Source organism: Podarcis filfolensis, assembly GCF_964270895.1.
Source record: "Podarcis filfolensis genome assembly, chromosome: Z".
NCBI lineage: Eukaryota > Metazoa > Chordata > Lepidosauria > Squamata > Lacertidae > Podarcis > Podarcis filfolensis.
Window position 1 is genome coordinate 25,708,456 of NC_139617.1, and position 5,527 is coordinate 25,713,982.

General features: G+C 45.7%; 1 long non-coding RNA gene across 1 annotated transcript; it reads right to left on the minus strand.

Moving 5' to 3' along the window:
- Positions 1 to 765: 765 nt before the first annotated feature.
- LOC310754400 lies at positions 766 to 2,859 on the minus strand. The gene is made up of 2 exons (XR_014543801.1): positions 2,291 to 2,859; positions 766 to 2,231 (listed from the first exon to the last, which is right to left on the minus strand). It is a non-coding gene; the product is annotated as an uncharacterized lncRNA (long non-coding RNA).
- Positions 2,860 to 5,527: the final 2,668 nt, after the last annotated feature.

Below are 5,527 nucleotides of genomic sequence, written 5' to 3' on the forward strand. Positions count from 1 at the left end.
TCCTTATTTCTAGAGTTGCCAGATATTTTACTGCCTTTCCTCCCCACCCCTGCATTTCTGAGAGCAGCTCAATCTGCTGAAATTAGCAATGGATAATCATACTTGTCTCTGTGCTCTGAGAAGCTTCACCTCCTGATTCCTGTGCATCAAGCTGCTCTTAAAAGTACAGGAATTGCCCAGGTTGTGGACAGTCTTACTTGTTGCCAGAAGTGACTTGCTGGGGGGGGGGGTGAAGCTGCTTTTCTAGCCTACTGGCAAGTGGGTCACTGTTGTTTTCCAGGAGAGGGAAGAGTGAGGCGGTGGAGAAGTCAGCATGGTGCAAACACATTGGTGGAGCCAATGCTGACCTCCCCACCATCTCTCCCTCCTAGTGAGCAACAGCAACAGTGACCCACCTGCTGGGAAGTTAGCAAGAGTGGCTGTGCAGCGAGCTACTTCCACTTGTTCCTTATTTTAAGAACAGTGCTGTGGGCAGTGCTAAGCCTGCTGTTGCTGGGAGTGTGTACAGACGGGAGATTGCTTGCAGTCCAGGGAGGAAGACAAAAGGAGGAGGAAGAGGGCAATAGGTTTAAATTTTTGATGTTTATGCTTTTCAGAGGCAGGGACAGTCATCATCTCTTGGAAGTGCCCCATTTGACATGCTGTATCCATCTTTGGGTGCATTTCATCCCATCTCAGCCATTCTCCATTCTAGTTCAGTGCCGCTCTCTGTGTTGTAACTGTTCTTAATGTTGCCCATTGGTGGCAGCAACAGTGGCTGCCGCCTTCTGTCTTTGTTTCATGGGGATTGTGCTGAAGAAGTGCTGCATTTTTTATGATAACTCTCTTTCTGCTGATGCTAAGATGTTGCTCTATTGGGGATCGGGGTCCCTCTGGAAAACAATGTGGCAACTTTCTAGATTTTAATTTTATTTTAAATCTGCCTAGATATCTAGATATATTTTTTATTTTACTTGACTGTAGAAAGATGCATTGCTGCTTAAGGACACTCTGTAATTTGGGAAATGGGCCAAAGTGTCAATCACCCACTATTTTACTAATCTATCCAATAAAAACTGTTTTGCCAGCAAATTAGCACTGAGGTCTGATAACCTCATGAGCTCCGGTCTTTGTCAGGCTCCATCCCTCATCTTCAAGATTCCTCCCTGGTGGTGACATTACTCTCTAGATCAGGCTCTGCCAAACTGGTATCCTCCAGAACGTTAAAGGTTCGATATTCTCTGGCCTCCAGCACTAGGGCTGTTGCGATAGCTTAAGGGCAAGAATAATGGTTGCACAATATGAAACGAGCACAACATTTGTGCTAGCAGAAGCTTCTTGTGCAAAAGGTGGGATCAGGGCTACAGGAATATGTTGTGCAATCAGCCACGAGAACCATACTGGCTTCCTGCACCATCTCTATCACAACAGCCATTCCACTAGGGCAACCAGTGCACCACTAAGGGACTTTAACACAGCACTACATTGAATTCCCACCTGTGACTTCATCTCCTACCCACCCTAGCCTGTATAGTTCTGTTGGCTGGGGGATAGTGTGGATGGTAGTAGAAAGTATCAGGTTGATGAAGATTGGTCTAGATTATTCCCTGGTTCCTACCCACAACCTTCCAGAACCTTCCTTTGCCCCTGACCTGCCAGGTTCTCCAACTGGGTCCGTTGCCAGAGCCTCCAACAAAAGGGCAGCGTTACTTTTGAAATACCAAATCCATTGTTGATCCAGGAAGGGAAAGTTCAGTTCCCACAATCTGTAACCTATAGAGGACATTCTGGTCACACCACTGTGAGGGTCTAGAAGATACCATGCATTATGGATGAAAAGGTGTGTGTGTGTGTGTGTGTGTGTGTGTGTGTGTGTGCGTGCATCCACAAGCAAACTCTCCATGCTCATATTTGTGTACCAACATCTAAGTCCTCCTAATATGAAATATTTTGATACCACTGGATTTAGAGCAGGAGTGGGGGGAGGGACTGGATCCTTATCTCCCCCACACCCCGTGGGCCAAGTCTGACAGGTGGGTGGGGTCAACCCCTGCCAATCATCTGACATCACAACACCAGGCTGCTTGTTTTTCCATAGTGCTGTGCTGATCAGTTGTTTGACAATGCCTGTAAATCCCCTTTGAGCCCTGCCACCTCTTAAGCTAGCCCATACCTGACAAATAAGATATCTGGTGTAGGGCAGGTGAGCATCACCTGGACAAAACAGGGAGACTTTCTTGGCCTAATTTGGCCTGCAGGCCTTAGTACCAGGTGCCTGCCTTTCTCTTCTTTGCAGCTGGCCACATGCTACAGCACCTGCAGACAAAGTGGGCCGGCTGCATCATGCAGCTGATGCTGGAAGTGCACAGTGCAGAACTGTGTGCTTACCATGCAATCTTTTCTGTGTCCATTAAGTGAGCCTGCTACCCTCAAGCACACTATCCCATTGCCCGTCCTGAATAAAAATTCACCTCCCAGCCTCTGAACATGGAATGAGTGGTGGTGGTTGCCATCTGGTCTTCATGCAGCAAAATGTCATGGGTCAGTGTTTAAGAAGCTAATATTGGGTCACACTTAGTGTTGAGTCACACTCAGTGTTAAGAAGATAAGGAGAGTTCCTGCTGGATCAGGCCAGTGGTCCATCTCATCCAGTGTCCTGTTCCCACAATGGCCAACCAGGTGCCTGTGGGATACCTATAAGCACAGAAGCACTCCTCCTTTGGTTTCCAGGGAAGCATTACAGCTTCCAACCTTGGAGGCATAACATAGCCATCACATTGGGGCACACTGAATATTGATAGATTCAGTACAAGCAAAGAGGATGTACTTGACACAGCTCACACTTAAAACTACAGAATGTGCTTATTATATAATAACAAATTTAAGGGGTCTTAGTTAAATTCACACTAGAAATGAGTACAAGCCATGATGGCTGTGACCCAGTTCCACTGTTGCAGGAGGGCAGTGTACCAGTTGCTAAGAATCATAGGTGGGGAGAATACTGGAGCACTTGGGTCCTGCTCGTGGGCTTCCCATAGACATATGGCTGGCCCCTGTGAGAATGGGGTCTGATACAGTAGGCCTCTTTTTATGTTCTCATGTGGTGACCCGGCCACCTAGAGTTCCCACAAAGGCCTACAAGCAATGATAGATCAATTCCCCCAACCTCCAGGTTTGATTTGGAATGGGGTCATTGCAAATAAATTAGGCCCTATTTGACTTGGGCCTATATTAAGTTCCATTTCAATATAAGGTCTCATTGTGTCCCATGGAAGATGCTAAGACCCATGTTAGCCATAGATCCTTGCAGGTAGGGCACTCCCGTGAGCTTTTGCAGTAACATTGCAAGTGCAACAACCCATTGAGGAAATAGTTCCCATTGATCTTGATTACTCCTACTAGGATGTCAGAATCCACACAAAATGTAGATCCCATAAATTTTTCTATCTGAGACAATGCCAAGGCAATACTGAGGGTTGTTGTCCTCAATATTTCAGCCACTTTGTAAGTTTGGAAGGGGAAGGGAAGTGCCGAAGTTACATCAGGAAGGAATGGCACTAGGCCAAACCTATCATTAAAAGGTAAAGGTAAAGGGACTCCTGAATGTTAGGTCCAGTCACGGACTCTGGGGTTGCGGCGCTCATCTCGCTTTATTGGCCGAGGGAGCGGGCATATAGCTTCCGGGTCATGTGGCCAGCATGACTAAGCCACTTCTGGCGAACCAGAGCAGCGCACGGAAACGCCGTTTACCTTCCCGCCGGAGTGGTACCTATTTATCTACTTGCACTTTGACGTGCTTTCGAACTGCTAGGTTGGCAGGAGCAGGGACCGAGCAATGGGAGCTCACCCCGTCGCGGGGATTCGAACCGCTGACCTTCTGATTGGCAAGACCTAGGCTCTGTGGTTTAACCCACAGCACCACCCACGTCCCTTAAACCTATCATTAGGCCAAGCCTAAATGTCCAAATGTGTCTGGCTTAGCTCATAGTGGGCTCAGGCTTTCCAAACCAGGAGGTTTGGAAGATGGCAGCTCATTTAAAATTGACATCAGTTGCATGTTCAGTGACATGGCACAGTTCAGGCTTCCTTAACATCCAGTAATTCAAGCTTCAGGAGTAATATGACATACACACCCCTTTTTCCAAAGTGCATTTCACCCCTTCTTATCCATATTGAAAAGAAAATGCTTTGCATACATTTGCATATGTTTCATTTTCCCATCCATTTATTTTACATTCTCCTTCATGCACCTAAATGTGGATGATAACAAAACTGTCCAATCAAACAATATTACCTGCACATGCAAAATAGCATTAGCACAGACTTTTCAGATGTAGGTCTGTTTCAATTCATAGGCCTAAAATTTCATTTTACTTTTTAAGAGATATTCATTTGGCTACCCTAACTGTCCAGATCAAGCTCTCTTCTTTCCCTAATCCAGCAGGCTGCATTCAGAACAGGCATGGCTACAAGTATGTAGCCCCATTTTTAAAAACAAAAGAAAAATACACTGGGATCCAGCTGTTCCTGGAGGAAAAAGGGAGAGGAGTGGTCAAAATTAGCCCCTCAAATTTCCCACACCAAATAGTTAGTTGATGCACAAGGTCCTTGCCTCTTGTGTGGTTTGGTTGGCACAAGTTCATCATGCATTCCCTGATCCTAGCACTCCACAGCACTCCAAACCCTGCATTGGGTTGGCCCTAAGTGATACATCACAATTCTTGTTAGCATCTATTTTTAAAAATTAAGTCCTGTGGACACAAGCTACAGGGAAGGGTCATGGATGAGTAGTAGAGCATCTGCTATACCCACAGAAGGTCCCAGGTTCAATCCTTGACATTTCCCATGTTGAGCTGGGGAAGACTATTGCTTGAAGCCCTGGAGAGCTGCTTCCAGTCATTGCTGAGGTAGCCGGACCAATGGCCTGACTCTGCATAAGGCAGTTTCTTGTGCACCTGTGAAATGTACCTCTGAAAGCCCCGCATAAGCAAATGTGATCTGTTCAATATCCCTTTTGCAAAGGAAGTTGCCTAGGAGACCTTTAGGGTGGATTGTGCCCTTAGACTTTAGCCCCTCCTCATAGGGAACAGTGGTCTGACCTCCACATAAATTCCCTCTGTCACAGCATGCGGCACTGAACCTTTGAGTGATTTATTCATTTACATAAGGTGGCTGTGGTGTCTTCATTTTTTTTGCTATCAATTTTCTACCATTTTTTAATGGTGACAACATAGCCGTGTGCAGGTGACACACTTAGACTCTGGACTTCAAAAATTATTATTATTATCTGATTAATTTAAAATATTTTCAGGTCACTTTTTCTGGACCGATGTCCATCCAAAACTGCTTAACGTCAAAACAAAAGGTGAAAAGCAGTGCATAGTATAAAACAGTACACAGCTTTAAAACTTTGAATGCTACAAATCAACACTTAAACCATAAAGAATTGGGACGGGGGAAAGTAATCAAATCAGACCATCACCCAGCTGACAAACATCAGGCCTGGAAGACCTGCTGAAACAGATAAGACTCCATAGCCTTCAAAAAA